Raw genomic sequence first — 24,268 nt, forward strand, 5'->3', positions numbered from 1 at the left:
GATTACAGAATGCCTCCAGATATGCATCGGAAAGTACTACTGGTCTTCCAGGCAACGATCAAAGCGTAGACTGTTAGAGACATTACTCTCATGTAGGAAAGTGCGCATGGTGACTGTTGTATTCAATCCCGATGCAATTTCTGTGTTTCATCAACACTCTGATAGTCCACAGAGAACAGATTGCCTCCAGATGTGCATCGGAAACTACTACTGGTCTTCCAGGGAACGACCAAAGAGTAGACTGTTTGAGACATTACTCCAATGGAGGAAAGTGCGCATGGTGACTGTTGTATTCAATCCCGATGCAATTTCTGTGCTTCATCAAGACTCTGATAGTCCACAGTTTACGGAAAGCCACCAGATGAGCATCGGAAAGTACTACTGGTCTTCCAGGGAACGATCAAAGCGTAGACTGTTTGAGACATTACTGCCGCGGAGGAAAGTGCGCATGGTGACTGTTGTATTCAATCCCGATGAAATTTCTGTGTTTCATCGACACTCTGATAGTCCACAGATTATAGAATGCCTCCAGATGTGCATAGGAAACTACTACTGGTCTTCCATCGAACGATCAAAGCGTAAACTCTTTGAGACATTACTCCCATTGAGGGAAGTGCGCATGGTGACTGTTGTATTCAACCCCGATGCAATTTCTGTGTTTCATCAACACTCTGATAGTCCACAGATTACAGAATGCATCCAGATGTGCATCGGAAACTACTACTGGTCTTCCAGGGAACTATCAAATCGTAGACTGTTTGAGACATTACTCCCATGGAAGAAAGTGCGCATGGTGACTGTTGTATTCAATCCCGATGCAATTTCTGTGTTTCATCAACACTCTGATAGTCCACAGATTACAGAATGCCTCCAGATATGCGTCGGAAAGTACTATTGGTCTTCCAGGGAAGGATCAAAGCGTAGACTGTTAGAGACATTACTCCCATGGAGGAAAGTGCACATGGTGACTGTTGTATTCAATCCCGATGCAATTTCTGTGTTTCATCAACACTCTGATAGTCCACAGAGAACAGATTGCCTTCAGATGTGCATCGGAAACTACTACTGGTCTTCCATGGAACGATCAAAGAGTAGACTGTTTGAGACATTACTCCAATGGAGGAAAGTGCGCATGGTGACTGTTGTATTCAATCCCGATGCAATTTCTGTGCTTCATCAACACTCTGATAGTCCACCGATTACAGAATGCCTCCAGATATGCATCGGAAAGTACTACTGGTCTTCCAGGGAACGATCAAAGCGTAGACTGTTTGAGACATTACTCCCATGGAAGAAAGTGCGCATGGTGACTGTTTTATTCTATCCCCATGCAATTTCTGTGCTTCATCATCACTCTGATAGTCCACAGTTTACGGAAAGCCCTCAGATGTGCATCGGAAAGCTCAACTGGTCTTCCAGGGAACGATCAAAGCGTAGACTGTTAGAGACATTACTCCCATGGAGGAATGTGCGCATGGTGACTGTTGTATTCAATCCCGATGCAATTTCTGTGTTTCATCAACACTCTGATAGTCCATAGATTACAGAATATCTCCATATGTGCATCGGAAACTACTACTGGTCTTCCAGGGAACGATCAAATCGTAGACTGTTTGAGACATTGCTCCCATGGTAGAAAGTGCGCATGGTGACTGTTGTATTCAATCCCGATGCAAATTCTGTGTTTCATCAACACTCTGATAGTCCACAGATAACAGAATGCCTCCAGATGTTCATCAGAAACTACTACTGGTCTTCCAGGGAACGATCAAAGCGTAGACTGTTTGAGACATTACTGCCGTGGAAGAAAGGGAGCAAGGTGACTGTTGTATTCAATCCCGATGCAATTTCTGTGTTTCATCAACACTCTGATAGTCCACAGATTACAGAATGCCTCCAGATGTGCATCGGAAAGTACTACTGGTCTTCCAGGGAACGATCAAAGCGTAGACTGTTAGAGACATTACTCCCATGGAGGAAAGTGCGCATGGTGACTGCTGTATTCAATCCCGATGCAATTTCTGTGTTTCATCAACACTCTGATAGTCCACAGATTACAGAATGCCTCCAGATGTGCATCGGAAACTACTACTGGTCTTCCAGGGAACGATCAAAGAGTAGACTGTTTGAGACATTACTCCCATGGAAGAAAGTGCGCATGGAGACTGTTTTATTCTATCTCCATGCAATTTCTGTGCTTCATCAAAACTCTGATAGTCCACAGTTTACGGAAAGCCCTCAGATGTGCATCGGAAAACTCAACTGGTCTTCCAGGGAACGATCAAAGTGTAGACTGTTAGAGACATTACTCCCATGGAGGTAAGTGCGCATAGTGACTGTTGTATTCAATCCCGATGCAATTTCTGTGTTTCATCAACACTCTGATAGTCCACAGACTACAGAATGCCTCCAGATGTGCATCGGAAACTACTACTGATCTTCCAGGGAACGATCAAAGCGTAAAGTGTTTGAGACATTACTCCCATGAAGGAAAGGGAGCATGGCGACTGTTGTATTCAATCCCGATGCAATTTCTGTGTTTCATCAACACTCTGATAGTCCACCGAGTACAGAATGCCTCCAGATATGCATCGGAAAGTACTACTGGTCTTCCAGGGAACGATCAAAGCGTAGACTGTTAGAGACATTACTCGCATGGAGGAAAGTGCGCATGGTGACTGTTGTACTCAATCCCGATGCAATTTCTGTGTTTCATCAACACTCTGATAGTCCACAGAGAACAGATTGCCTCCAGATGTGCATCGGAAACTACTACTGGTCTTCCAGGGAACGATCAAAGAGTAGACTGTTTGAGACATTACTCCAATGGAGGAAAGTGCGCATGGTGACTGTTGTATTCAATCCCGATGCAATTTCTGTGCTTCATCAACACTCTGATAGTCCACAGTTTACGGAAAGCCTCCAGATGAGCATCGGAAAGTACTACTGGTCTTCCAGGGAACGATCAAACGTAGATTGTTTGAGACATTACTGCCATGGAGAAAAGTGCGCATGGTGACTGTTGTATTCAATCCCGATGAAATTTCTGTTTTTCATCGACACTCTGATAGTCCACAGATTACAGAATGCCTCCAGATGTGCATAGGAAACTACTACTGGTCTTCCATCGAACGATCAAAGCGTAAACTCTTTGAGACATTACTCCCATTGAGGGAAGTGCGCATGGTGACTGTTGTATTCAATCCCGATGCAATGTCTGTGTTTCATCAACACTCTGATAGTCCACAGACTACAGAATGCCTCCAGATGTGCATCGGAAACTACTACTGATCTTCCAGGGAACGATCAAAGCGTAAAGTGTTTGAGACATTACTCCCATGGAGGAAAGTGCGCATGGTGACTGTTGTATTCAATCCCGATGCAATTTCTGTGTTTCATCAACACTCTGATAGTCCACAGAGAACAGATTGCCTCCAGATGTGCATCAGAAACTACTGCTGGTCTTCCAGGGAACGATCAAAGAGTAGACTGTTTGAGACATTACTCCAGTGGAGGAAAGTGAACATGGTGACAGTTGTATTCAATCCCGATGCAATTTCTGTGCTTCATCAACACTCTGATAGTCCACAGTTTATGGAAAGCCTCCAGATGAGCATCGGAAAGTACTACTGGTCTTCCAGGGAACGATCAAAGCGTAGACTGTTAGAGACATTACTCCCATGGAGGAAAGTGCGCATGGTGACTGCTGTATTCAATCCCAATGCAATTTCTGTGTTTCATCAACACTCTGATAGTCCACAGATTACAGAATGCCTCCAGATGTTCATCGGAAACTACTACTGATCTTCCAGGGAACGATCAAAGCGTAGAGTGTTTGAGACATTACTCCCATGAAGGAAAGGGAGCATGGCCACTGTTGTATTCAATCCCGATGCAATTTCTGTGTTTCATCAACACTCTGATAGTCCACAGATTACAGAATGCCTCCAGATATGCATCGGAAAGTACTACTGGTCTTCCAGGGAACGATCAAAGCGTAGACTGTTAGAGACATTACTCCCATGGAGGAAAGTGCGCATGGTGACTGTTGTATTCAATCCCGATGCAATTTCTGTGTTTCATCAACACTCTGATAGTCCACAGAGAACAGATTGCCTCCAGATGTGCATCAGAAACTACTGCTGGTCTTCCAGGGAACGATCAAAGAGTAGACTGTTTGAGACATTACTCCAGTGGAGGAAAGTGAACATGGTGACAGTTGTATTCAATCCCGATGCAATTTCTGTGCTTCATCAACACTCTGATAGTCCACAGTTTATGGAAAGCCTCCCGATGAGCATCGGAAAGTACTACTGGTCTTCCAGGGAACGATCAAAGCGTAGACTGTTAGAGACATTACTCCCATGGAGGAAAGTGCGCATGGTGACTGCTGTATTCAATCCCAATGCAATTTCTGTGTTTCATCAACACTCTGATAGTCCACAGATTACAGAATGCCTCCAGATGTGCATCGGAAACTACTACTGGTCTTCCAGGGAACGATCAAAGAGTAGACTGTTTGAGACATTACTCCCATGGAAGAAAGTGTGCATGGTGACTGTTTTATTCTATCCCCATGCAATTTCTGTGCTTCATCAACACTCTGATAGTCCACAGTTTACGGAAAGCCTCCAGATGTGCATCGGAAAACTCAACTGGTCTTCCAGGGAACGATCAAAGTGTAGACTGTTGAGACATTACTCCCATGGAGGTAAGTGCGCATGGTGACTGTTGTATTCAATCCCGATGCAATTTCTGTGTTTCATCAACACTCTGATAGTCCACAGATTACAGAATGCCTCCAGATGTGCATCGGAAACTACTACTGATCTTCCAGGGAACGATCAAAGCGTAAAGTGTTTGAGACATTACTCCCATGAAGGGAAGGGAGCATGGCGACTGTTGTATTCTATCCCGATGCAATTTCTGTGTTTCATCAACACTCTGATAGTCCACAGATTACAGAATGCCTCCAGATATGCGTCGGAAAGTACTATTGGTCTTCCAGGGAAGGATCAAAGCGTAGACTGTTAGAGACATTACTCCCATGGAGGAAAGTGCACATGGTGACTGTTGTATTCAATCCCGATGCAATTTCTGTGTTTCATCAACACTCTGATAGTCCACAGAGAACAGATTGCCTTCAGATGTGCATCGGAAACTACTACTGGTCTTCCATGGAACGATCAAAGAGTAGACTGTTTGAGACATTACTCCAATGGAGGAAAGTGCGCATGGTGACTGTTGTATTCAATCCCGATGCAATTTCTGTGCTTCATCAACACTCTGATAGTCCACCGATTACAGAATGCCTCCAGATATGCATCGGAAAGTACTACTGGTCTTCCAGGGAACGATCAAAGCGTAGACTGTTTGAGACATTACTCCCATGGAAGAAAGTGCGCATGGTGACTGTTTTATTCTATCCCCATGCAATTTCTGTGCTTCATCATCACTCTGATAGTCCACAGTTTACGGAAAGCCCTCAGATGTGCATCGGAAAGCTCAACTGGTCTTCCAGGGAACGATCAAAGCGTAGACTGTTAGAGACATTACTCCCATGGAGGAATGTGCGCATGGTGACTGTTGTATTCAATCCCGATGCAATTTCTGTGTTTCATCAACACTCTGATAGTCCATAGATTACAGAATATCTCCATATGTGCATCGGAAACTACTACTGGTCTTCCAGGGAACGATCAAATCGTAGACTGTTTGAGACATTGCTCCCATGGTAGAAAGTGCGCATGGTGACTGTTGTATTCAATCCCGATGCAAATTCTGTGTTTCATCAACACTCTGATAGTCCACAGATAACAGAATGCCTCCAGATGTTCATCAGAAACTACTACTGGTCTTCCAGGGAACGATCAAAGCGTAGACTGTTTGAGACATTACTGCCGTGGAAGAAAGGGAGCAAGGTGACTGTTGTATTCAATCCCGATGCAATTTCTGTGTTTCATCAACACTCTGATAGTCCACAGATTACAGAATGCCTCCAGATGTGCATCGGAAAGTACTACTGGTCTTCCAGGGAACGATCAAAGCGTAGACTGTTAGAGACATTACTCCCATGGAGGAAAGTGCGCATGGTGACTGCTGTATTCAATCCCGATGCAATTTCTGTGTTTCATCAACACTCTGATAGTCCACAGATTACAGAATGCCTCCAGATGTGCATCGGAAACTACTACTGGTCTTCCAGGGAACGATCAAAGAGTAGACTGTTTGAGACATTACTCCCATGGAAGAAAGTGCGCATGGAGACTGTTTTATTCTATCTCCATGCAATTTCTGTGCTTCATCAAAACTCTGATAGTCCACAGTTTACGGAAAGCCCTCAGATGTGCATCGGAAAACTCAACTGGTCTTCCAGGGAACGATCAAAGTGTAGACTGTTAGAGACATTACTCCCATGGAGGTAAGTGCGCATAGTGACTGTTGTATTCAATCCCGATGCAATTTCTGTGTTTCATCAACACTCTGATAGTCCACAGACTACAGAATGCCTCCAGATGTGCATCGGAAACTACTACTGATCTTCCAGGGAACGATCAAAGCGTAAAGTGTTTGAGACATTACTCCCATGAAGGAAAGGGAGCATGGCGACTGTTGTATTCAATCCCGATGCAATTTCTGTGTTTCATCAACACTCTGATAGTCCACCGAGTACAGAATGCCTCCAGATATGCATCGGAAAGTACTACTGGTCTTCCAGGGAACGATCAAAGCGTAGACTGTTAGAGACATTACTCGCATGGAGGAAAGTGCGCATGGTGACTGTTGTACTCAATCCCGATGCAATTTCTGTGTTTCATCAACACTCTGATAGTCCACAGAGAACAGATTGCCTCCAGATGTGCATCGGAAACTACTACTGGTCTTCCAGGGAACGATCAAAGAGTAGACTGTTTGAGACATTACTCCAATGGAGGAAAGTGCGCATGGTGACTGTTGTATTCAATCCCGATGCAATTTCTGTGCTTCATCAACACTCTGATAGTCCACAGTTTACGGAAAGCCTCCAGATGAGCATCGGAAAGTACTACTGGTCTTCCAGGGAACGATCAAACGTAGATTGTTTGAGACATTACTGCCATGGAGAAAAGTGCGCATGGTGACTGTTGTATTCAATCCCGATGAAATTTCTGTTTTTCATCGACACTCTGATAGTCCACAGATTACAGAATGCCTCCAGATGTGCATAGGAAACTACTACTGGTCTTCCATCGAACGATCAAAGCGTAAACTCTTTGAGACATTACTCCCATTGAGGGAAGTGCGCATGGTGACTGTTGTATTCAATCCCGATGCAATGTCTGTGTTTCATCAACACTCTGATAGTCCACAGACTACAGAATGCCTCCAGATGTGCATCGGAAACTACTACTGATCTTCCAGGGAACGATCAAAGCGTAAAGTGTTTGAGACATTACTCCCATGAAGGAAAGGGAGCATGGCGACTGTTGTATTCAATCCCGATGCAATTTCTGTGTTTCATCAACACTCTGATAGTCCACAGATTACAGAATGCCTCCAGATATGCATCGGAAAGTCCTACTGGTCTTCGAGGCAACGATCAAATCGTAGACTGCTTGAGACATTACTCCCATGGAAGAAAGTGCGCATGGTGACTGTTGTATTCAATCCCGATGCAATTTCTGTGTTTCACCAACACTCTGATAGTCCACAGAATACAGAATGCCTCCAGATGTTCATCGGAAACTACTACTGATCTTCCAGGGAACGATCAAAGCATAGAGTGTTTGAGACATTACTCCCATGAAGGAAAGGGAGCATGGCCACTGTTGTATTCAATCCCGATGCAATTTCTGTGTTTCATCAACACTCTGATAGTCCACAGATTACAAAATGCCTCCAGATATGCATCGGAAAGTACTACTGGTCTTCCAGGGAACGATCAAAGCGTAGACTGTTTGAGACATTACTCCCATGGTGGAGAGTGCGCATGGTGACTGTTGTATTCATTCCCGATGCAATTTTTGTGTTTCATCAGCACTCTGATAGTCCACAGATTACACAATGCTTCCAGATGTGCATCGGAAACTACTACTGGTCTTCCAGGGAACGATCAAATCGTAGACTGTTTGAGACATTGCTCCCATGGTAGAAAGTGCGCATGGTGACTGTTGTATTCAACCCCGATGCAATTTCTGTGTTTCATCAACACTCTGATAGTCCACAGATTACAGAATGCGTCCAGATGTGCATCGGAAACTACTACTGGTCTTCCAGGGAACGATCAAATCGTAGACTGTTTGAGACATTACACCCATGGAAGAAAGTGCGCATGATGACTGTTGTATTCAATCCCGATGCAATTTCTGTGTTTCATCAACACTCTGATAGTCCACAGATTACAGAATGCCTCCAGATGTTCATCGGAAACTACTACTGATCTTCCAGGGAACGATCAAATCGTAGAGTGTTTGAGACATTACTCCCATGAAGGAAAGGGAGCATGGCCACTGTTGTATTCAATCCCGATGCAATTTCTGTGTTTCATCAACACTCTGATAGTCCACAGATTACAGAATGCCTCCAGATATGCATCGGAAAGTACTACTGGTCTTCCAGGGAACGATCAAAGCGTAGACTGTTAGAGACATTACTCCCATGGAGGAATGTGCGCATGGTGACTGTTGTATTCAATCCCGATGCAATTTCTGTGTTTCATCAACACTCTGATAGTCCACAGATTACAGAATGCCTCCAGATGTGCATCGGAAACTACTACTGGTCTTCCAGGGAACGATCAAATCGTAGACTGTTTGAGACATTGCTCCCATGGTAGAAAGTGCGCATGGTGACTGTTGTATTCAATCCCGATGCAATTTCTGTGTTTCATCAACACTCTGATAGTCCACAGATTACAGAATGCCTCCAGATGTTCATCGGAAACTACTACTGGTCTTCCAGGGAACGATCAAAGCGTAGACTGTTTGAGACATTACTGCCGTGGAGGAAAGGGAGCATGGTGACTGTTGTATTCAATCACCGATGCAATTTCTGTGTTTCATCAACACTCTGATAGTCCACCGATTACAGAATGCCTCCAGATATGCATCGGAAAGTACTACTGGTCTTCCAGGGAACGATCAAAGCGTAGACTGTTGGAGACATTACTCCCATGGAGGAAAGTGCGCATGGTGACTGTTGTATTCAATCCCGATGCAATTTCTGTGTTTCATCAACACTCTGATAGTCCACAGAGAACAGATTGCCTCCAGATGTGCATCGGAAACTACTACTGGTCTTCCAGGGAACGATCAAAGAGTAGACTGTTAAGAGACATTACTCCAATGGAGGAAAGTGCGCATGGTGACTGTTGTATTCAATCCCGATGCAATTTCTGTGCTTCATCAACACTCTGATAGTCCACAGTTTACGGAAAGCCTCCAGATGAGCATCGGAAAGTACTACTGGTCTTCCAGGGAACGATCAAAGCGTAGACTGTTTGAGACATTACTGAGGTGGAGGAAAGTGCGCATGGTGACTGTTGTATTCAATCCCGATGAAATTTCTGTGTTTCATCGACACTCTGATAGTCCACAGATTACAGAATGCCTCCAGATGTGCATAGGAAACTACTACTGGTCTTCCATCGAACGATCAAAGCGTAAACTCTTTGAGACATTACTCCCACTGAGGGAAGTGCGAATGGTGACTGTTGTATTCAATCCCGATGCAATTTCTGTGTTTCATCAACACTCTGATAGTCCACAGATTACAGAATGCCTCCAGATGTGCATCGGAAACTACTACTGGTCTTCCAGGGAACGATCAAATCGTAGACTGTTTGAGACATTGCTCCCATGGTAGAAAGTGCGCATGGTGAATGTTGTATTCAATCCCGATGCAATTTCTGTGTTTCATCAACACTCTGATAGTCCACAGATTACAGAATGCCTCCAGATGTTCATTGGAAACTACTACTGGTCTTCCAGGGAACGATCAAAGCGTAGACTGTTTGAGACATTACTGCCGTGGAGGAAAGGGAGCATGGTGACTGTTGTATTCAATCCTGATGCAATTTCTGTGTTTCATCAACACTCTGATAGTCCACAGATTACAGAATGCCTCCAGATGTGCATCGGAAAGTACTACTGGTCTTCCAGGGAACGATGAAAGCGTAGACTGTTAGAGACATTACTCCCATGGAGGAAAGTGCGCATGGTGACTGCTGTATTCAATCCCGATGCAATTTCTGTGTTTCATCAACACTCTGATAGTCCACAGATTACAGAATGCCTCCAGATGTGCATCGGAAACTACTACTGGTCTTCCAGGGAACGATCAAAGGGTAGACTGTTTGAGACGTTACTCCCTTGGAAGAAAGTGCGCATGGTGACTGTTTTATTCTATCCCCATGCAATTTCTGTGCTTCATCAACACTCTGATAGTCCACAGTTTACGGAAAGCCCTCAGATGTGCATCGGAAAGCTCAACTGGTCTTCCAGGGAACGATCAAAGTGTAGACTGTTAGAGACATTACTCCCATGAAGGTAAGTGCGCGAGGTGACTGTTGTATTCAATCCCGATGCAATTTCTGTGTTTCATCAACACTCTGATAGTCCACAGACTACAGAATGCCTCCAGATGTGCATCGGAAACTACTACTGATCTTCCAGGGAACGATCAAAGCGTAAAGTGTTTGAGACATTACTCCCATGAAGGAAAGGGAGCATGGCGACTGTTGTATTCAATCCCGATGCAATTTCTGTGTTTCATCAACACTCTGATAGTCCACAGATTACAGAATGCCTCCAGATATGCATCGGAAAGTACTACTGGTCTTCCAGGCAACGATCAAAGCGTAGACTGTTAGAGATATTACTCCCATGTAGGAAAGTGCGCATGGTGACTGTTGTATTCAATCCCGATGCAATTTCTGTGTTTCATCAACACTCTGATAGTCCACAGAGAACAGATTGCCTCCAGATGTGCATCGGAAACTACTACTGGTCTTCCAGGGAACGATCAAAGAGTAGACTGTTTGAGAAATTACTCCAATGGAGGAAAGTGCGCATGGTGATTGTTGTATTCAATCCCGATGCAATTTCTGTGCTTCATCAAGACTCTGATAGTACACAGTTTACGGAAAGCCTCCAGATGAGCATAGGAAACTACTACTGGTCTTCCAGGGAACGATCAAAGCGTAGACTGTTTGAGACATTACTGCCGCGGAGGAAAGTGCGCATGGTGACTGTTGTATTCAATCCCGATGAACTTTCTGTGTTTCATCGACACTCTGATAGTCCACAGATTACAGAATGCCTCCAGATGTGCATAGGAAACTACTACTGGTCTTCCATCGAACGATCTAAGCGTAAACTCTTTGAGACATTACTCCCATTGAGGGAAGTGCGCATGGTGACTGTTGTATTCAACCCCGATGCAATTTCTGTGTTTCATCAACACTCTGATAGTCCACAGATTACAGAATGCATCCAGATGTGCATCGGAAACTACTACTGGTCTTCCAGGGAACGATCAAATCGTAGACTGTTTGAGACATTACTCCCATGGAAGAAAGTGCGCATGGTGACTGTTGTATTCAATCCCGATGCAATTTCTGTGTTTCATCAACACTCTGATAGTCCACAGATTACAGAATGACTCCAGATGTTCATCGGAAACTACTACTGATCTTCCAGGGAACGATCAAAGCGTAGAGTGTTTGAGACATTACTCCCATGAAGGAAAGGGAGCATGGCCACTGTTGTATTCAATCCCGATGCAATTTCTGTGTTTCATCAACACTCTGATAGTCCACAGATTACAGAATGCCTCCAGATATGCATAGGAAAGTACTACTGGTCTTCCAGGGAACGATCAAAGCGTAGAGTGTTAGAGACATTACTGCCATGGAGGAAAGTGCGCATGGTGACTGTTGCATTCAATCCCGATGCAATTTCTGTGTTTCATCAACACTCTGATAGTCCACAGATTACAGAATGCGTCCAGATGTGCATCGGAAACTACTACTGGTCTTCCAGGGAACGATCAAATCGTAGACTGTTTGAGACATTACTCCCATGGAAGAAAGTGCGCATGGTGACTGTTGTATTCAATCCCGATGCAATTTCTGTGTTTCATCAACACTCTGATAGTCCACAGATTACAGAATGCCTCCAGATGTTCATCGGAAACTACTACTGATCTTCCAGGGAACGATCAAAGCGTAGAGTGTTTGAGACATTACTCCCATGAAGGAAAGGGAGCATGGCGATTGTTGTATTCAATCCCGATGCAATTTCTGTGTTTCATCAACACTCTGATAGTCCACAGATTACAGAATGCCTCCAGATATGCATCGGAAAGTACTACTGGTCTTCCAGGGAACGATCAAAGAGTAGACTGTTTGAGACATTACTCCCATGGAAGAAAGTGTGCATGGTGACTGTTTTATTCTATCCCCATGCAATTTCTGTGCTTCATCAACACTCTGATAGTCCACAGTTTACGGAAAGCCTCCAGATGTGCATCGGAAAACTCAACTGGTCTTCCAGGGAACGATCAAAGTGTAGACTGTTGAGACATTACTCCCATGGAGGTAAGTGCGCATGGTGACTGTTGTATTCAATCCCGATGCAATTTCTGTGTTTCATCAACACTCTGATAGTCCACAGATTACAGAATGCCTCCAGATGTGCATCGGAAACTACTACTGATCTTCCAGGGAACGATCAAAGCGTAAAGTGTTTGAGACATTACTCCCATGAAGGAAAGGGAGCATGGCCACTGTTGTATTCAATCCCGATGCAATATCTGTGTTTCATCAACACTCTGATAGTCCACAGATTACAAAATGCCTCCAGATATGCATCGGAAAGTACTACTGGTCTTCCAGGGAACGATCAAAGCGTAGACTGTTTGAGACATTACTCCCATGGTGGAGAGTGCGCATGGTGACTGTTGTATTCATTCCCGATGCAATTTTTGTGTTTCATCAGCACTCTGATAGTCCACAGATTACACAATGCTTCCAGATGTGCATCGGAAAGTACTACTGGTCTTCCAGGGAACGATCAAACGTAGATTGTTTGAGACATTACTGCCATGGAGAAAAGTGCGCATGGTGACTGTTGTATTCAATCCCGATGAAATTTCTGTGTTTCATCGACACTCTGATAGTCCACAGATTACAGAATGCCTCCAGATGTGCATAGGAAACTACTACTGGTCTTCCATCGAACGATCTAAGCGTAAACTCTTTGAGACATTACTCCCATTGAGGGAAGTGCGCATGGTGACTGCTGTATTCAACCCCGATGCAATTTCTGTGTTTCATCAACACTCTGATAGTCCACAGATTACAGAATGCATCCAGATGTGCATCGGAAACTACTACTGGTCTTCCAGGGAACGATCAAATCGTAGACTGTTTGAGACATTACTCCCATGGAAGAAAGTGCGCATGGTGACTGTTGTATTCAATCCCGATGCAATTTCTGTGTTTCATCAACACTCTGATAGTCCACAGATTACAGAATGACTCCAGATGTTCATCGGAAACTACTACTGATCTTCCAGGGAACGATCAAAGCGTAGAGTGTTTGAGACATTACTCCCATGAAGGAAAGGGAGCATGGCCACTGTTGTATTCAATCCCGATGCAATTTCTGTGTTTCATCAACACTCTGATAGTCCACAGATTACAGAATGCCTCCAGATATGCATAGGAAAGTACTACTGGTCTTCCAGGGAACGATCAAAGCGTAGAGTGTTAGAGACATTACTGCCATGGAGGAAAGTGCGCATGGTGACTGTTGCATTCAATCCCGATGCAATTTCTGTGTTTCATCAACACTCTGATAGTCCACAGATTACAGAATGCGTCCAGATGTGCATCGGAAACTACTACTGGTCTTCCAGGGAACGATCAAATCGTAGACTGTTTGAGACATTACTCCCATGGAAGAAAGTGCGCATGGTGACTGTTGTATTCAATCCCGATGCAATTTCTGTGTTTCATCAACACTCTGATAGTCCACAGATTACAGAATGCCTCCAGATGTTCATCGGAAACTACTACTGATCTTCCAGGGAACGATCAAAGCGTAGAGTGTTTGAGACATTACTCCCATGAAGGAAAGGGAGCATGGCGATTGTTGTATTCAATCCCGATGCAATTTCTGTGTTTCATCAACACTCTGATAGTCCACAGATTACAGAATGCCTCCAGATATGCATCGGAAAGTACTACTGGTCTTCCAGGGAACGATCAAAGAGTAGACTGTTTGAGACATTACTCCCATGGAAGAAAGTGTGCATGGTGACTGTTCTATTCTATCCCCATGCAATTTCTGTGCTTCATCAACACTCTGATAGTCCACAGTTTACGGAAAGCCTCCAGATGTGCATCGGAAAACTCAACTGGTCTTCCAGGGAACGATCAAAGTGTAGACTGTTGAGACATTACTCCCATGGAGGTAAGTGCGCATGGTGACTGTTGTATTCAATCCCGATGCAATTTCTGTGTTTCATCAACACTCTGATAGTCCACAGATTACAGAATGCCTCCAGATGTGCATCGGAAACTACTACTGATCTTCCAGGGAACGATCAAAGCGTAAAGTGTTTGAGACATTACTCCCATGAAGGAAAGGGAGCATGGCCACTGTTGTATTCAATCCCGATGCAATTTCTGTGTTTCATCAACACTCTGATAGTCCACAGATTACAAAATGCCTCCAGATATGCATCGGAAAGTACTACTGGTCTTCCAGGGAACGATCAAAGCGTAGACTGTTTGAGACATTACTCCCATGGTGGAGAGTGCGCATGGTGACTGTTGTATTCATTCCCGATGCAATTTTTGTGTTTCATCAGCACTCTGATAGTCCACAGATTACACAATGCTTCCAGATGTGCATCGGAAAGTACTACTGGTCTTCCAGGGAACGATCAAACGTAGATTGTTTGAGACATTACTGCCATGGAGAAAAGTGCGCATGGTGACTGTTGTATTCAATCCCGATGAAATTTCTGTGTTTCATCGACACTCTGATAGTCCACAGATTACAGAATGCCTCCAGATGTGCATAGGAAACTACTACTGGTCTTCCATCGAACGATCAAAGCGTAAACTCTTTGAGACATTACTCCCATTGAGGGAAGTGCGCATGGTGACTGTTGTATTCAATCCCGATGCAATGTCTGTGTTTCATCAACACTCTGATAGTCCACAGACTACAGAATGCCTCCAGATGTGCATCGGAAACTACTACTGATCTTCCAGGGAACGATCAAAGCGTAAAGTGTTTGAGACATTACTCCCATGAAGGAAAGGGAGCATGGCGACTGTTGTATTCAATCCCGATGCAATTTCTGTGTTTCATCAACACTCTGATAGTCCACAGATTACAGAATGCCTCCAGATATGCATCGGAAAGTCCTACTGGTCTTCGAGGCAACGATCAAATCGTAGACTGCTTGAGACATTACTCCCATGGAAGAAAGTGCGCATGGTGACTGTTGTATTCAATCCCGATGCAATTTCTGTGTTTCACCAACACTCTGATAGTCCACAGAATACAGAATGCCTCCAGATGTTCATCGGAAACTACTACTGATCTTCCAGGGAACGATCAAAGCGTAGAGTGTTTGAGACATTACTCCCATGAAGGAAAGGGAGCATGGCCACTGTTGTATTCAATCCCGATGCAATTTCTGTGTTTCATCAACACTCTGATAGTCCACAGATTACAAAATGCCTCCAGATATGCATCGGAAAGTACTACTGGTCTTCCAGGGAACGATCAAAGCGTAGACTGTTTGAGACATTACTCCCATGGTGGAGAGTGCGCATGGTGACTGTTGTATTCATTCCCGATGCAATTTTTGTGTTTCATCAGCACTCTGATAGTCCACAGATTACACAATGCTTCCAGATGTGCATCGGAAACTACTACTGGTCTTCCAGGGAACGATCAAATCGTAGACTGTTTGAGACATTGCTCCCATGGTAGAAAGTGCGCATGGTGACTGTTGTATTCAACCCCGATGCAATTTCTGTGTTTCATCAACACTCTGATAGTCCACAGATTACAGAATGCGTCCAGATGTGCATCGGAAACTACTACTGGTCTTCCAGGGAACGATCAAATCGTAGACTGTTTGAGACATTACACCCATGGAAGAAAGTGCGCATGATGACTGTTGTATTCAATCCCGATGCAATTTCTGTGTTTCATCAACACTCTGATAGTCCACAGATTACAGAATGCCTCCAGATGTTCATCGGAAACTACTACTGATCTTCCAGGGAACGATCAAATCGTAGAGTGTTTGAGACATTACTCCCATGAAGGAAAGGGAGCATGGCCACTGTTGTATTCAATCCCGATGCAATTTCTGTGTTTCATCAACACTCTGATAGTCCACAGATTACAGAATGCCTCCAGATATGCATCGGAAAGTACTACTGGTCTTCCAGGGAACGATCAAAGCGTAGACTGTTAGAGACATTACTCCCATGGAGGAATGTGCGCATGGTGACTGTTGTATTCAATCCCGATGCAATTTCTGTGTTTCATCAACACTCTGATAGTCCACAGATTACAGAATGCCTCCAGATGTGCATCGGAAACTACTACTGGTCTTCCAGGGAACGATCAAATCGTAGACTGTTTGAGACATTGCTCCCATGGTAGAAAGTGCGCATGGTGACTGTTGTATTCAATCCCGATGCAATTTCTGTGTTTCATCAACACTCTGATAGTCCACAGATTACAGAATGCCTCCAGATGTTCATCGGAAACTACTACTGGTCTTCCAGGGAACGATCAAAGCGTAGACTGTTTGAGACATTACTGCCGTGGAGGAAAGGGAGCATGGTGACTGTTGTATTCAATCACCGATGCAATTTCTGTGTTTCATCAACACTCTGATAGTCCACCGATTACAGAATGCCTCCAGATATGCATCGGAAAGTACTACTGGTCTTCCAGGGAACGATCAAAGCGTAGACTGTTGGAGACATTACTCCCATGGAGGAAAGTGCGCATGGTGACTGTTGTATTCAATCCCGATGCAATTTCTGTGTTTCATCAACACTCTGATAGTCCACAGAGAACAGATTGCCTCCAGATGTGCATCGGAAACTACTACTGGTCTTCCAGGGAACGATCAAAGAGTAGACTGTTAAGAGACATTACTCCAATGGAGGAAAGTGCGCATGGTGACTGTTGTATTCAATCCCGATGCAATTTCTGTGCTTCATCAACACTCTGATAGTCCACAGTTTACGGAAAGCCTCCAGATGAGCATCGGAAAGTACTACTGGTCTTCCAGGGAACGATCAAAGCGTAGACTGTTTGAGACATTACTGAGGTGGAGGAAAGTGCGCATGGTGACTGTTGTATTCAATCCCGATGAAATTTCTGTGTTTCATCGACACTCTGATAGTCCACAGATTACAGAATGCCTCCAGATGTGCATAGGAAACTACTACTGGTCTTCCATCGAACGATCAAAGCGTAAACTCTTTGAGACATTACTCCCACTGAGGGAAGTGCGAATGGTGACTGTTGTATTCAATCCCGATGCAATTTCTGTGTTTCATCAACACTCTGATAGTCCACAGATTACAGAATGCCTCCAGATGTGCATCGGAAACTACTACTGGTCTTCCAGGGAACGATCAAATCGTAGACTGTTTGAGACATTGCTCCCATGGTAGAAAGTGCGCATGGTGAATGTTGTATTCAATCCCGATGCAATTTCTGTGTTTCATCAACACTCTGATAGTCCACAGATTACAGAATGCCTCCAGATGTTCATTGGAAACTACTACTGGTCTTCCAGGGAACGATCAAAGCGTAGACTGTTTGAGACATTACTGCCGTGGAGGAAAGGGAGCATGGTGACTGTTGTATTCAATCCTGATGCAATTTCTGTGTTTCATCAACACTCTGATAGTCCACAGATTACAGAATGCCTCCAGATGTGCATCGGAAAGTACTACTGGTCTTCCAGGGAACGATGAAAGCGTAGACTGTTAGAGACATTACTCCCATGGAGGAAAGTGCGCATGGTGACTGCTGTATTCAATCCCGATGCAATTTCTGTGTTTCATCAACACTCTGATAGTCCACAGATTACAGAATGCCTCCAGATGTGCATCGGAAACTACTACTGGTCTTCCAGGGAACGATCAAAGGGTAGACTGTTTGAGACGTTACTCCCTTGGAAGAAAGTGCGCATGGTGACTGTTTTATTCTATCCCCATGCAATTTCTGTGCTTCATCAACACTCTGATAGTCCACAGTTTACGGAAAGCCCTCAGATGTGCATCGGAAAGCTCAACTGGTCTTCCAGGGAACGATCAAAGTGTAGACTGTTAGAGACATTACTCCCATGAAGGTAAGTGCGCGAGGTGACTGTTGTATTCAATCCCGATGCAATTTCTGTGTTTCATCAACACTCTGATAGTCCACAGACTACAGAATGCCTCCAGATGTGCATCGGAAACTACTACTGATCTTCCAGGGAACGATCAAAGCGTAAAGTGTTTGAGACATTACTCCCATGAAGGAAAGGGAGCATGGCGACTGTTGTATTCAATCCCGATGCAATTTCTGTGTTTCATCAACACTCTGATAGTCCACAGATTACAGAATGCCTCCAGATATGCATCGGAAAGTACTACTGGTCTTCCAGGCAACGATCAAAGCGTAGACTGTTAGAGATATTACTCCCATGTAGGAAAGTGCGCATGGTGACTGTTGTATTCAATCCCGATGCAATTTCTGTGTTTCATCAACACTCTGATAGTCCACAGAGAACAGATTGCCTCCAGATGTGCATCGGAAACTACTACTGGTCTTCCAGGGAACGATCAAAGAGTAGACTGTTTGAGAAATTACTCCAATGGAGGAAAGTGCGCATGGTGACTGTTGTATTCAATCCCGATGCAATTTCTGTGCTTCATCAAGACTCTGATAGTCCACAGTTTACGGAAAGCCTCCAGATGAGCATAGGAAACTACTACTGGTCTTCCAGGGAACGATCAAAGCGTAGACTGTTTGAGACATTACTGCCGCGGAGGAAAGTGCGCATGGTGACTGTTGTATTCAATCCCGATGAACTTTCTGTGTTTCATCGACACTCTGATAGTCCACAGATTACAGAATGCCTCCAGATGTGCATAGGAAACTACTACTGGTCTTCCATCGAACGATCTAAGCGTAAACTCTTTGAGACATTACTCCCATTGAGGGAAGTGCGCATGGTGACTGCTGTATTCAACCCCGATGCAATTTCTGTGTTTCATCAACACTCTGATAGTCCACAGATTACAGAATGCATCCAGATGTGCATCGGAAACTACTACTGGTCTTCCAGGGAACGATCAAATCGTAGACTGTTTGAGACATTACTCCCATGGAAGAAAGTGCGCATGGTGACTGTTGTATTCAATCCCGATGCAATTTCTGTGTTTCATCAACACTCTGATAGTCCACAGATTACAGAATGACTCCAGATGTTCATCGGAAACTACTACTGATCTTCCAGGGAACGATCAAAGCGTAGAGTGTTTGAGACATTACTCCCATGAAGGAAAGGGAGCATGGCCACTGTTGTATTCAATCCCGATGCAATTTCTGTGTTTCATCAACACTCTGATAGTCCACAGATTACAGAATGCCTCCAGATATGCATAGGAAAGTACTACTGGTCTTCCAGGGAACGATCAAAGCGTAGAGTGTTAGAGACATTACTGCCATGGAGGAAAGTGCGCATGGTGACTGTTGCATTCAATCCCGATGCAATTTCTGTGTTTCATCAACACTCTGATAGTCCACAGATTACAGAATGCGTCCAGATGTGCATCGGAAACTACTACTGGTCTTCCAGGGAACGATCAAATCGTAGACTGTTTGAGACATTACTCCCATGGAAGAAAGTGCGCATGGTGACTGTTGTATTCAATCCCGATGCAATTTCTGTGTTTCATCAACACTCTGATAGTCCACAGATTACAGAATGCCTCCAGATGTTCATCGGAAACTACTACTGATCTTCCAGGGAACGATCAAAGCGTAGAGTGTTTGAGACATTACTCCCATGAAGGAAAGGGAGCATGGCGATTGTTGTATTCAATCCCGATGCAATTTCTGTGTTTCATCAACACTCTGATAGTCCACAGATTACAGAATGCCTCCAGATATGCATCGGAAAGTACTACTGGTCTTCCAGGGAACGATCAAAGAGTAGACTGTTTGAGACATTACTCCCATGGAAGAAAGTGTGCATGGTGACTGTTTTATTCTATCCCCATGCAATTTCTGTGCTTCATCAACACTCTGATAGTCCACAGTTTACGGAAAGCCTCCAGATGTGCATCGGAAAACTCAACTGGTCTTCCAGGGAACGATCAAAGTGTAGACTGTTGAGACATTACTCCCATGGAGGTAAGTGCGCATGGTGACTGTTGTATTCAATCCCGATGCAATTTCTGTGTTTCATCAACACTCTGATAGTCCACAGATTACAGAATGCCTCCAGATGTGCATCGGAAACTACTACTGATCTTCCAGGGAACGATCAAAGCGTAAAGTGTTTGAGACATTACTCCCATGAAGGAAAGGGAGCATGGCGACTGTTGTATTCAATCCCGATGCAATTTCTGTGTTTCATCAACACTCTGATAGTCCACAGATTACAGAATGCCTCCAGATATGCGTCGGAAAGTACTATTGGTCTTCCAGGGAAGGATCAAAGCGTAGACTGTTAGAGACATTACTCCCGTGGAGGGAAGTTCGCATGGTGACTGTTGTATTCAATCCCGATGCAATTTCTGTGTTTCATCAACACTCTGATAGTCCACGAAGAACAGATTGCCTCCAGATGTGCATCGGAAACTACTACTGGTCTTCCATGGAACGATCAAAGAGTAGACTGTTTGAGACATTACTCCAATGGAGGAAAGTGCGCATGGTGACTGTTGTATTCAATCCCGATGCAATTTCTGTGCTTCATCAACACTCTGATAGTCCACAGTTTACGGAAAGCCTCCAGATGAGCATCGGAAAGTACTACTGGTCTTCCAGGGAACGATCAAAGCGTAGACTGTTAGAGACATTACTCCCATGGAGGAATGTGCGCATGGTGACTGTTGTATTCAATCCCGATGCAGTTTCTGTGTTTCATCAACACTCTGATACTCCACAGATTACAGAATGCGTCCAGATGTGCATCGGAAACTACTACTGGTCTTCCAGGGAACTATCAAATCGTAGACTGTTTGAGACATTACTCCCATGGTAGAAAGTGCGCATGGTGACTGTTGTATTCAATCCCGATGCAATTTCAGTGTTTCATCAACACTCTGATAGTCCACAGATTACAGAATGCCTCCAGATGTTCATCGGAAACTACTACTGGTCTTCCAGGGAATGATCAAAGCGTAGACTGTTTGAGACATTACTGCTGTGGAGGAAAGGGAGCATGGTGACTGTTGTATTCAATCCCGATGCAATTTCTGTGCTTCATCAACACTCTGATAGTCCACAGATTACAGAATGCCTCCAGATGAGCATCGGAAAGTACTACTGGTCTTCCAGGCAACGATCAAAGCGTAGACTGTTAGAGACATTACTCTCATGTAGGAAAGTGCGCATGGTGACTGTTGTATTCAATCCCGATGCAATTTCTGTGTTTCATCAACACTCTGATAGTCCACAGAGAACAGATTGCCTCCAGATGTGCATCGGAAACTACTACTGGTCTTCCAGGGAACGATCAAAGAGTAGACTGTTTGAGACATTACTCCAATGGAGGAAAGTGCGCATGGTGACTGTTGTATTCAATCCCGATGCAATTTCTGTGCTTCATCAAGACTCTGATAGTCCACAGTTTACGGAAAGCCTCCAGATGAGCATCGGAAAGTACTACTGGTCTTCCAGGGAACGATCAAAGCGTAGACTGTTTGAGACATTACTGCCGCGGAGGAAAGTGCGCATGGTGAATGTTGTATTCAATCCCGATGAAATTTCTGTGTTTCATCGACACTCTGATAGTCCACAGATTACAGAATGCCTCCAGATGTGCATAGGAAACTACTACTGGTCTTCCATCGAACGATCAAAGCGTAAACTCTTTGAGACATTACTCCCATTGAGGGAAGTGCGCATGGTGACTGTTGTATTCAACCCCGATGCAATTTCTGTGTTTCATCAACACTCTGATAGTCCACAGATTACAGAATGCATCCAGATGTGCATCGGAAACTACTACTGGTCTTCCAGGGAACTATCAAATCGTAGACTGTTTGAGACATTACTCCCATGGAAGAAAGTGCGCATGGTGACTGTTGTATTCAATCCCGATGCAATTTCTGTGTTTCATCAACACTCTGATAGTCCACAGATTACAGAATGACTCCAGATGTTCATCGGAAACTACTACTGATCTTCCAGGGAACGATCAAAGCGTAGAGTGTTTGAGACATTACTCCCATGAAGGAAAGGGAGCATGGCCACTGTTGTATTCAATCCCGATGCAATTTCTGTGTTTCATCAACACTCTGATAGTCCACAGAGAACAGATTGCCTCCAGATGTGCATCAGAAACTACTGCTGGTCTTCCAGGGAACGATCAAAGAGTAGACTGTTTGAGACATTACTCCAGTGGAGGAAAGTGAACATGGTGACAGTTGTATTCAATCCCGATGCAATTTCTGTGCTTCATCAACACTCTGATAGTCCACAGTTTATGGAAAGCCTCCAGATGAGCATCGGAAAGTACTACTGGTCTTCCAGGGAACGATCAAAGCGTAGACTGTTAGAGACATTACTCCCATGGAGGAAAGTGCGCATGGTGACTGCTGTATTCAATCCCAATGCAATTTCTGTGTTTCATCAACACTCTGATAGTCCACAGATTACAGAATGCCTCCAGATGTGCATCGGAAACTACTACTGGTCTTCCAGGGAACGATCAAAGTGTAGACTGTTGAGACATTACTCCCATGGAGGTAAGTGAGCATGGTGACTGTTGTATTCAATCCCGATGCAATTTCTGTGTTTCATCAACACTCTGATAGTCCACAGATTACAGAATGCCTCCAGACGTGCATCGGAAACTACTACTGATCTTCCAGGGAACGATCAAAGCGTAAAGTGTTTGAGACATTACTCCCATGAAGGGAAGGGAGCATGGCGACTGTTGTATTCTATCCCGATGCAATTTCTGTGTTTCATCAACACTCTGATAGTCCACAGATTACAGAATGCCTCCAGATATGCGTCGGAAAGTACTATTGGTCTTCCAGGGAAGGATCAAAGCGTAGACTGTTAGAGACATTACTCCCATGGAGGAAAGTGCACATGGTGACTGTTGTATTCAATCCCGATGCAATTTCTGTGTTTCATCAACACTCTGATAGTCCACAGAGAACAGATTGCCTCCAGATGTGCATCGGAAACTACTACTGGTCTTCCATGGAACGATCAAAGAGTAGACTGTTTGAGACATTACTCCAATGGAGGAAAGTGCGCATGGTGACTGTTGTATTCAATCCCGATGCAATTTCTGTGCTTCATCAACACTCTGATAGTCCACAGTTTACGGAAAGCCTCCAGATGAGCATCGGAAAGTACTACTGGTCTTCCAGGGAACGATCAAAGCGTAGACTGTTAGAGACATTACTCCCATGGAGGAATGTGCGCATGGTGACTGTTGTATTCAATCCCGATGCAATTTCTGTGTTTCATCAACACTCTGATAGTCCACAGATTACAGAATGCGTCCAGATGTGCATCGGAAACTACTACTGGTCTTCCAGGGAACGATCAAATCGTAGACTGTTTGAGACATTACTCCCATGGAAGAAAGTGCGCATGGTGACTGTTGTATTCAATCCCGATGCAATTTCTGTGTTTCATCAACACTCTGATAGTCCACAGATTACAGAATGCCTCCAGATGTTCATCGGAAACTACTACTGATCTTCCAGGGAACGATCAAAGCGTAGAGTGTTTGAGACATTACTCCCATGAAGGAAAGGGAGCATGGCGATTGTTGTATTCAATCCCGATGCAATTTCTGTGTTTCATCAACACTCTGATAGTCCACAGATTACAGAATGCCTCCAGATATGCATCGGAAAGTACTACTGGTCTTCCAGGGAACGATCAAAGCGTAGACTGTTAGAGACATTACTCCCATGGAGGAATGTGCGCATGGTGACTGTTGTATTCAATCCCGATGCAGTTTCTGTGTTTCATCAACACTCTGA

This window comes from Schistocerca gregaria, unplaced genomic scaffold (genome assembly GCF_023897955.1).
Source record: "Schistocerca gregaria isolate iqSchGreg1 unplaced genomic scaffold, iqSchGreg1.2 ptg000077l, whole genome shotgun sequence".
Classification (NCBI taxonomy): domain Eukaryota; kingdom Metazoa; phylum Arthropoda; class Insecta; order Orthoptera; family Acrididae; genus Schistocerca; species Schistocerca gregaria.